The sequence below is a fragment of the Ostrea edulis genome, chromosome 7, assembly GCF_947568905.1.
Source record: "Ostrea edulis chromosome 7, xbOstEdul1.1, whole genome shotgun sequence".
NCBI lineage: Eukaryota > Metazoa > Mollusca > Bivalvia > Ostreida > Ostreidae > Ostrea > Ostrea edulis.
In genome coordinates, this window is record NC_079170.1 from 50,543,166 (window position 1) to 50,554,754 (window position 11,589).

At 34.5% G+C, this 11,589-nt stretch overlaps 1 long non-coding RNA gene across 1 annotated transcript; it reads left to right on the plus strand.

Moving 5' to 3' along the window:
• The first annotated feature begins 7,080 nt into the window (after positions 1-7,080).
• On the plus strand, positions 7,081-11,368 carry LOC130048230 (uncharacterized). Its single transcript, XR_008797083.1, has 3 exons — positions 7,081-7,179; positions 8,197-8,322; positions 11,243-11,368. It is a non-coding gene; the product is annotated as an uncharacterized LOC130048230 (long non-coding RNA).
• Positions 11,369-11,589: the final 221 nt, after the last annotated feature.

The following is an 11,589-nucleotide window of genomic DNA, read 5'->3' on the forward strand; positions in this document are numbered from 1 at the left end:
TAGAATAAGTGATTTGAGGTCCTCATTTTCAACTATATCAACATCACCAGTAATGACATATCCAGCTAGACTATAGTTGAAAGAAGATGAAGAACAAGAACATGTTGGTGGATTACGTATAAGATGGTCTATATCCACATAAATAACCACACAGTCCAGCTAATTTACATACACGTGGATGAAGGTCAGTTTTTCTGTGGATCACGTGTATCGATTTCAGAACGCAGACAATTACTTTTTGTTGAATGTCAATTATGTTTGAGCCATTTCAAAATTCATTTGTAATATAACTTGATTAATTTTTATGAGAGTGATATAAAATAACCAATTATCGATTTTGTTAATGTAGCAAAACAAAAGTGTAAAAACATTAGACAGGATCGCGAAAAAGCCATAAATAGGTATACATTTAACAGCTGTTTTAAGACAATACACATTATCTTGTGAGATTGAAGACATGAAACCGATATTGTCTCAATAAGTATTACATTTACATTCTAAACATATATTTATTTGTCTTGTGGAAGTTTAATATGTACTTCTACTCTGAGAGACTATTGATTAATCGGTATATATTAGAGAAAAATAAACGCGGCATTTCTTTGATATCTGCAATAACTCTGGTAGAATATATTATTACTAAATTTTGTCAGTGTGCTCAGCCAATTAAATTGCGTGTTGGAAACAAAATAAAATTATTAAAAGTTCTATAAAACTTTTGTATAGAGGTGTGTAAGCTACGCTTGTTGAACGTGCCCTCTGGTGTGAGACCAAACCATGTGTCCCAGAAAAACTATAACATGTTTCCAATTCTTAATCATTTAGTGATTACATTTATTTGTGTTTTGAACACACGAAGCTAGAAATTGGCCAACCTCCCATCATCCAAAGCCCTGGTAGATGACTACTCGAATGCGGATCCAATTATTTTTGCTCACACAAAAATGTGTATATTTGTTTCATTTCCAAATCTATATTTATCTGTTACAGCAACGTTAATAATATTTAAGACACAGATCTTAGAATTTCTTTTAAAAGTACTTTTTAAACTCGTTAATTTGATGGCAAATTTATACATGTATTCAAAATGGAGTTTTGTCATTTTATAAAATAGTAAATTAGATATTTAGAAATAAATGAATGATATCCTAACTATGCAAGTAGAAATTATTAATTCAAGAATGAGAAATATTCTGCAAACAATACCAACTGTAATGATGGCACAAGATAAAGACAAGGATTTGTAGAAACATTTTTCAGTACAGCCAATATATATACAGCACTACATACATATTGATAAAGTGCACTAGTACTAACAATGCTGTGTTAATCCTCTAGAAAATTATATTGCAGAGAAATTAGACTTGTGAGGTAGAACAGAGATAACTTTTCCAATCCATACAATTGTCCTAAAAATTGCAAACCAAAATTAAAAGTATCATTATGAAATTATTACTTTAATAAAAGGAATTTGCATGCATGTTTTCCAGTAATAATTTGGTTGAAAGGCAGAACAATATGATGAACCAATTCATTCTTCTCAATAAAAACTATAAGCTCGAAATATTATTTCTTTGCTTATTGCATAGACCTATTACATCCCTTCAAAAAACTGGAAGAGGGTTATACAGGAAGCAAGTTGTTCGTTCGTCTTTTGATGGACTGTTTTCCGGGACTAAAAGGATTTCCCTTTGACCTGAAACCACCACCCTTCACTTATAGACTCGCCATGGGATGACCAGCGTTGGGTTTAAAAGAACAATAGGGTATTGGACTTCAATATAGAAAAATGGTATCCGGATCAATAACTATTTCCGTTTTTCCTGGATTTACAATTCATAATACACTACCTTGGTCTCCTAACATACGTATTCTGCCTCATTTCAATTGCGATCTCGGGTATGTAAGCCCATTTAGAACAATTGTAGTTTCCGAATCTGTAATAATATTAAGAAATCTAGAATTTGTAGAAGAGGCATTTTTACTAAAGACATTTAGCGTCTGGTTGGAACCATACCACAAGGAAACAAAATTACAACAGTCACATCTCACTGATAGACGTCTCTAGAGTTTAATTCTTTATTTCCTATTGTGCATATAAATATATTAGTAATACTAAAACATAACACAAGCATGCAATAGTGTGTACACAAGTATAACACACACTAGTGTATTTCCTGGAGCAAAAAGGTATTGAACAAGGAAGTTATAGTTGTAGTCGAAGCGGTGCTATTTTCGTACAATGATAGGACACTATAACGTTTGGTGTTTGAACGCTTTTTGGCCAAAATGTTAATTTTATGTAAGTATTCTTAATTTTATTAATCAAATGTACTTGATGTATGAAAAGGAAAGGGGAAGCTATATTTTAGGATTTATCTTACAAAATTATTTTGTGCTCATGGAACTTCAAACGTTTAAAGCAATTCATCAAATAACTTATATTTTGTAATGAAATTAGACATTTTGTTGCTGTGGTATGATAGTATGTTGCTTTATTCACTGCAGACGGAATCTTAACAATCAGTATTTCTATTTACAATGTTTGTCCTCTCTATATCTTTACCAATTGAAATGATGACCATTTCTTCATGAATGAGATGCAAATGTGAACACTGTGCGTATAGATTTTGATAAATATAGTACGTCTATTTTAAGGGCTGGAAATTCCAACAGAAATGAAAGTAAAATGAAAATTTTAAAAAAAATGAATTTCAATAATACTTAAGGAAATAAACTGTAACTCTTCATGCCAGCATACTCTTCCTGAAGTGATAACACACTCCATGCTTCGCCTAGGCACCTGATCCCACCTCTAATATCTCCAGGGTTCCATGTTTTCCCAACTCTCTATTTTCTATTCCTCATAGGAGTCGTGAGATTGATCACTGTTCGTTATCTTCACTCTTCATGAATTATGCTAACGTAAAGCTCGCAGTTCATGATCTCACGTATTTTCAAAAATGATTTTTAGATAAGTACAATAAATTGTATTGTGCCTGTTTGAACAATACATTATTGGGGAAAGCTGGGAGGGTATTTCTGATGAGAGTTGGCTGGTGCATCCTGCTTCAAGATGTGAACGAACAAGGACGTCACAATTGTACATGCCCATATATGAATTATAATTGTGTTACATATAGAGTTACCGCTCTTGACCTCCAGTAACAGTATACAGAATGATATCAAAATAACACGTTTTATATGCAGTGGAGTTTGACTTGTGATCAGGATATGCAATAATCGTAAATTCCAACCTACGTTTTCAAACATTTGATCTATATATATGTACTGTGTATATAAAAGTATCAAACAAAGTGTTATAGACAAATTGCAAACATCCTAATATTTTCCAAGTTTTGATAAAGTCTGAGGATACATTTCTAATTCTTATTTGGCATGTCGAACAAATGATGTTAAGTGATGCTCCGAAAGTAATTTTGGATAACCATCTTAAATTATGAATTGTTCGTTTTAGTATAAATCAATAACACAGACCAGTAACTATAAATTCTTTTTATATTATCTAAATATTCCATGCAACATCAACATATACAAGTATGGGACGAATAATTGCAAAATACATTTCAAAGGCATCCATCGGTTAAGTTTGAAATTTGGCATACTTAACCGTCTGGAGACTTCCGTCAGAAATTGAGTGTATGAAAGGACCTTGCCAAACAAACCATTGTTTTCTTCAACCAAAATCTCATTTTCAAATACTATTATTGTTTTTATATTGTTTGTGTTGATTTCTTCCGAAATAGACATAAAGAATTAAAAAAACAAAAACCCAGAAATATGTACCTTTTCCGTGATACCGTTGCTTATTTCAGCATTACTAGTATATGCCTTATACAAGATGAAGTGTTTTAAAATTAGTAATCCTAAACATTGTTTATTTTCAGTGATAAATCTGCTTTTCTCATGGTTACTACTTTCGCAGAAATACACTGTAGCACAGTCTATTAAAAGGTAAGAAACCTTTCGGATGTTCATCAACTCAAAGTAGATTTTCAGATTAGTTTCCAAATGTTTTACGAAGTTTTCATAGTTGAGATTTCTATATATCTTCAGGAATTTTCAACTTTTGTTAGGAAACATATATCTAGCAGGAAGAGTATAAAACAATCCACAGCAAGTATCCGAAAGTTTCATGCACTATTTTTACAGATTTAAAAAAATCCCAGGAAGTAGATAGAAATTTTCTTCGTTAAAAGGTTTATATGAGCCAGGGATTATTTCAAGGACCACCGTAGAATAATATGGATATTAAAAATCCTAATCATTTAATTTTTATCAAAAATTGAACCGTGTTATATTAGATTTTTCTAATGAAAAAATATAATGACTAGCATTTGTAGATTTTAGGAATATTATGCGACAATCATTTTGCGATATGGTTCGGTCCACTTTTAGGAAGTGATATCAGAAATCAAACCCTATCAAGGAATCTTGAAATTAGAAAATAAAGCAACCCTACTCTCGTTCTATGACAAAACTCCTTGGCTATTTGAAGCTAGTCTGATCATCCTGGCGTTTCTTCGCAATCCCCACAAACGTATTTTTCCTGAACTGAAAGCTGGCAACTTGCCAGCATACCTATGAAGGGTGAAGATATCGAACAGTGATCAATCTCATAACTTCGATAAGGAATACAAAATAAAGGGAAGGTCAAAAACGAACCCCTGGACGTACCAGAGATGGGAGGTCAGGTACCTAGGAGGAATAAGCATCCCCTATCGACCTCTCACACCAGTGTGCTAATAACGGCCTAACAATCGGTGTTAACCAGAATGTTACCCAATGATAGATTTTGTTGCAAACTAGTCCATTTTAACGACCATAGAATTTGCGAAATATAGACTTTAAATAAGAAACCCCTTGTACCATCAGCGTCTTTGCCAGTAGCCTGTCTCGATTTAAAAACTGATCATATACAGAACAAGCTCTTGTGTATCGAATCAGTTAAGATACATAAACACCATTTGCAGGTGATAATGGAAGATTGCTACATAAATATGGGAAATTGACGATAGAGAAGCTGAAATCCACCCGTTTGTCATAAAGTTGAGTTGTTACAGTGTAGTTAGTTGCATATCTATGAAAGACGAAGATAACGAGCAGTTATCAATCTCACAACTCCTATAAGCAATACGAAATAGAGAGTTAGGCAAACACGGACCCTGGACACACCAGAGGTGGGATCAGGTGCCTAGGAGGAATAAGCATCACCTGTGCATGTGACGCTTCCGAAGAACCTGGTTTAAAATACATGTACAATGTTTTACTTAAGTTAAACCTGATAAAGTATCGCTTTAATCATATAGCCGACTTCATATACAAGAATCCCATAATTTTTTTGAAGCACTGCTGCAAACACATTTTCTTTCAATAATGTCATTGATTTTATATTTACTAGTGTAAACCCACCTAACAGGAAACGTTGATTTCTATAGAGAGATCCAGACATATGTGAATGATCCAGACTAACATGGACCCGATTTTTATCATATTCGGCTTTTTACGCTAAAATGTTTCAAAGAGTATATAGAGGATATTCAACGTATGAAATTAAATTTTTTATCCAACAACAAACCTATTGAATTTTTTGTTTTTCCTCATTTTATTTTTATTCAATGGATAAATTTTAGTATTGCACTGTTGCAAATGTAATAAATTGGTTTAGATGGATTATATGAAAGGTGAAGATAACGAACAGTGATCAATCTCATAACTCCTACAAGCAATACAAAATAAACAGGTGGGCAAACACGGACCCCTGGACACACCAGAGGTGGGATCAGGTGCCTAGGAGGAGTAAGCATCCCCTGTCGACCGGTCACACACGCCATGAGCCCTATATCAGTTATACCACCTTGCTTTGCTATAGTAAAGAGTGGGTTTGTTAGTTTACTTGACATTTTCATATACATCGTGGCGTGGACTTGTACTGATCATATACATCGTATTGTATATTTTCTGAAGCATACGTCGTTCTCTCTTTTGATCTGACATATGTAATACAGATTTTCTTAATAAAGACATTCTTCATAGTACGGTTACTTCCGATCTCCTGTTCCGATTTTAGAAAGTTTGTTTATTGTACAATACTATTTACAAGTTTCTTTCATTTGATATTCTGTAAACTGAAATTCGAAAGTACATAACTAAAAAGCGCTACCAGTGCTTAGGGTATTTCAAACTGTTGAGGTGTGCGCCTTTCTTAAGTAAAACGAAATTGAAAATTAAAACATAACTCTGTCGTTATTGAATTTCAGAAATGTTACCAAAACGAACGCAAGAAGTGTTTTTGAAAATTTTCACTGTGCAAGGAGCATCTTGTCCAATCTGGACAACTATCTTCCAGGTAAAATATAACTAATGGATTTTACTAAGTTCATTGTAGGAACACAATCTTCTATTCTTCAATTCTTTTTCAGAGTCTCGGAGCCAGGCTGTTGGATGTTATGTAGCAATTAATTACCTCCCCCCACAACCCGAAGAACGACATTCGCTCTCAATGTATCTGTATTCGGGAAGCCAGTCTTCGACCATAGACCGTAGTGTGAAATTATGTCAATTGGACCAAACAACGGTGAAAATGCGTTTCTCTTGCAGGATATCTCAAACAGGTAAACGATTGTAAAAAATAAAAATATATAAAAGACATTTTCCTAAAATTCAGTGAGCATCCATTTATTTGATGCACTGTAAAGGGAATTCTCTTTGCAGCCAGAATCGACGAGTGGTGTTTTTCAAACAAAGATTGTTTGCCCAAACATTCAGTTTGCAGTGTTAAAAATGTCATTGGACAGTGTACCTGTCAAGATGGGACCGTGATTGACAGGGGAAAGTGCTTCAAACGTAAATGATTTAAAATCACATTTGAATGTTTAAATCATTTATAGATTCAATTAAAGTAAGGTTCGTGTACAAGAAAATTCATTACATGCATACGTAATGGTTTTTAAAAAAAGGAAATTTAGATATTTTAGATCATCAGTTTAACTGAGATTTTCAGGAGCATTTAATCAATACTTCATATTCCTCCAGGTCTGACCCTTGGGAAACAATGTGAGGAAAATGAAGAATGTGGAGTTTATAATGCACTTTGCAATCACAACACGTGTCAATGTAGGAGTGGTCATTATGGATTTGATGGGAATTGCATCAGAGGTAATTTTCAGGGTGTAAAAAAGAATTTAGCCAAATTTTTCTGTAATTCTTGGTCTATCATTTTGTTCGTGGATCTTTGTTTTATAGCGATTGAAAATTATTACCATAATTTGGGTCCTGCAATAGACGCCCCCCCCCCTCCCCCCAGAAAGCACCCTGTGTCTGCGTCCGTACACACGCTTTTTCCGACTTTTTTGGCTATCCTTGCAGCTATTGCCTTGAAAATCTATCAATGAACTTATACTAATAGGCTACAGATCAAGTTTGAGTTTGGACTTTGTTGATCTCGTTTTGAAAGAAGAATGAACTTTGTAAATTCAGAGATTGAGTTTTCTGGGCTTTGACTATCACTGCAGCTGTTGAATTGAAACTTTATACATGAAGTAACCGGTACCAGTATTTCAATGAGTACAAATAAAGACCTTAGGATATAAATGCCACAAAACGGGACCCTTTTGTGATGCCTGTCATCACAATGATATCAAGTTTAACTTGTATATCTAATTGTGAATAAAAATCCAAGATGAATCATGTGATACATACTTGTTACACTGACCAAAATAATTCTTATAGAGACAGACATATATAGGACCGGACACCTCTTAGTGTTAATGAACAACGTGGTCAGTTTACGACCTTTTCATTTTCAAAGGCTGGAAATATGGGCTACTACAATGTTAAGTATGATGTCACTGCAATTAAATATGAACTACACTCTTTGTATCTATCGGCAGGTGAATATTTATATTGTATAAGACAATTGGTAAGTTACATGTAATGCATAGGACATGCACATCGATAGCATACTAAATGCCTTTGTTATTCTTGTCCGTACTTCGTCGAGCACCGTACACTATTAAACATTTTGTACATCACAGAAGCGATTACATATTAGCCAATGTTAGCCATTATTGCTTTAAACCATCCTCGGTGGTAGGGGAATAACAGCTGTGAATTCCGTTGTCCCTGTCAGGTTAAAGCCGTCGGACTACAAACTATCTTTTTTCTCTTCAAAAGAAAACGTTTCGTTTGCATGGCCATGCCTAATCAACAGACAGTGTGAGTGGTTTGGAGGAACGTGTAAAAATGGCGGATGTGGATGTCCTTATGGTCATTACCTTTGGAACGACACATGCATAAAAAGTATGTTAGAAATTTCATTTCGGTGAATTTATCGTATATTATGGTAATCAATATGGCAAATTATTAACAATTATTATTATTAATCGCAATTTGATCCCTAGATTTTAAATACAGTAGTTTAATGCGTGCAGTTTTATGTTGATTTTGTTTTAGAATAAGTGCTTACTTTGAAATCCCTTGAGGATCCGGGTTAGAATAGGTCCTCAGTATCCCGTACTTGTCGTAAAAGGCGACTGAATGCCCGGGGCGGTCCTTCGGATGAAACCGTAAAAAACCGAGGTCCCGTGTCACAGCAGGTGTGGCACGATAAAGATCCCTCCCTGTTCAATGGCCATAAGCGCCGAGCACAGGTGATATAGAGCAGGATGGCCTCTACCACAATTGAAAATTTCATGATCCTCGGGGTAGGGGTTCTGACCCCATGGCGGGGCCAATCTTGGTATATCATATAGTGTTTATGTGTAAAACACTTAAATAACATCTTCACTGGTACGGGTTTTGGTATCAGGGTGGGGCCAAAATGGTCAGTTAATAAATGTGTGAACACTAGACATTTTTAACTTCTTTTTGATAACTATCATTCCAATTCTTTTCAAATTAGGTATGAAGCATCTTTGAAACAAAGACAGTCATCAGTTGTAAATTTCAGGATTCCTGCACCCCTGGGACCTTAGGGGCGGCGCAAAAACTGCCCAAAATTTACCAATATTTCAAAATCTCTTCTCTAGAATCGCACATATTTAAGAAAAACTAAATGCATAGTGATGTAGAGCAGGGAGGCCTCTACCACAATTGTAAATTTCCTGATCACCGGGGTATGGGTTCTGACCCCAGGGCGGGGCCAAACTTATTATAGTGTTTATGTGTAAAACACTTAAATAACATCTTCTTTAGTGTTATTGATACTAAATTGAAACTAAATGAATATTTAGAAAGAGGAGGTAGTCTTTTACCAAAATTGTAAATTTGATGATCTCCAGGGTCCCAGGGTGGGGCCAAACTTAAGAAATAGTATTTGTGTAAGTTTGCTGATACTGTATAAAATCTAAATGCATACTTAGGAATAGCAGAAAAGGATTGTGAATTTCACAACACAGAGTTTTGACTTTATAGGATGGGTCCAAAGTCGTATATTTTGATGTTTTAATGTTAATAGATCTACATGTATTATATTATATTATGTACAGCCTTTCATCAGTGTATGCAATATTGAGGGCTGTGAAGTTTTAAGAACACATCTTGTTTTATACTCTTGCTGAACATTAGAATTTAGCTTAGCTATTCAGAACAAGGAATCTATTCTAGATTTCATAACCCCTGGTAGTAGTGATACTTTTTCACTAGTACTCATGTGGCCGATAAGGCCTGTGGGTCTCTTGTTAATGGATATATCCAATTTCCATTTTTGTAAAAGAGATTTTGTTTGCGCAAGATATCAGAAACAAATTGAGACACTAAACTTCCATGAATAATAGACCTTGAGTTGTAGGCAATCCCAATGGTGTTAAGAGTGTCAACCGTTACTTCCGGTCGTCACCGGAAGTGAACAAAGAAATGCGAAATTTCCAATCAATGTTTTCGAAACAAAACTTGCATGGTATAGTAAGGTTTTTTGGTTTTTTTTTGGCAGTTTCAGAAAATGTTTGACTTATCGGAAGTCAAAACTGCAACTTCCGGTTTCTCGATAAAAACATTAATAATTTTTATCTGTTGTGTCTCTTTAAATCTTGCTTATGTCTTAAATGTTTTATATGATTTTCATATATGTTAATGACAGTATCAATATCTAGAGTTTCGTCATTTTTTTTTTTTTTTTTTTTTCAAAATTCAATTCCGGTTGAGATTAACTTCCCGCTTTTTGCTTTTTTGGTCTATTTCGTTTTGTCGAGAACCCCTTCAAAAAGACGTAAGACTCTCTGGGAATACAGTACAGGGTCGATTTGATTTATGGGGGAAATGTATATAAATATCATTTCCCGCTCGTCACCGGAAGTTACGAAAAATGAGATAAACTTTCCAATTTTCATTGTTTTCATATGATTTATATATTTGCTATGGAATGTGTAGAATATACAAAACTAAAGTTTACGATTTGTTTCCACTTGTCTGTTTACCTGCGCATGCGTGGGAGATAGCGATTTAAAATTATGGGGGGGGGGTTGTTGTTATTTCTGAGAAACTATTTGCGATGAAAGTATGAAACTTGTACAAATGATAAACTATAGTCTGTAGACTTCTGCTATAGGTCTGTCATTTTCGTCCGTCATTTCCTGTCGTGACAGGAGTTAATATGAATATAACTTCTAACAAGAGGATTGCTCATCTATGAAACATTTAATCAAAATAACATAGGAATCATAAACACTATTTGGCTTGTAACGATATGGAAGATATGACGGAAAAACATTCACCAGAAATACTCGTCCACACAGTTTTCGTTTCAAATTTATATCATTGTTTTCCTTTTTTGTTTTTGTTTTTGGTCAAGGCTCTTGGATATATTTGAATGGTTATCGTAAGAACAGGAAGCTGTGCATCAGAAGTAGTGTAACGGAAGACCTACTCATTACAGTAATGAGTTTCTAGTTTGTCTTCTTATTGTAGTTCATAAAATGATTTTATGATGCTTTTTTCACTTTTCACATGTAATATATACATGAATCAGAATGTTGCAAATGTTGTAAATGGGAAACAGGAAATCTGGCATCACATGTACATAATGCAAGAACCATTCCTTCTTTCATTCAATGTAAACCGGTGTGCACCTTTTCGGTGCAGATGAAAGGTGAAGAACTCTTATAGGCAATACAAAATAGAGAGTTGGGCAAACACGAATCCCTATTTATTCGCGAAACTCAGCAGCGATAATTTGCTGAGAATCACTCCAATGAGGTAATTGTTTTTTATTTTCTTCTTAAAGAAAACATTACATTTGGATCAGCATGCCTGACCAACAGTCAATGTCGTGCATTTGGAGGAACATGTCAAAATGGCCAATGTAGATGTCCTTACGGATATTTCTTATTGAACAACAGATGTACAGTAGGTGAGTATATGAATGTAGAACATTTAACTCAAAATGTGGCCCTGTCCTGGTTATACAACTTCGACCAAATTGTATGTGGTACAATTGATAAGAAACTAATATGATGATAAAAGCAATGCCTAGATGTACATTCTCGTTGGGGGGATAACGAAACTGCATTCTGACTTACTGCTATTTGACCCACTGTAAACATACATTTTCAAATGAGTTTCCGACAATCA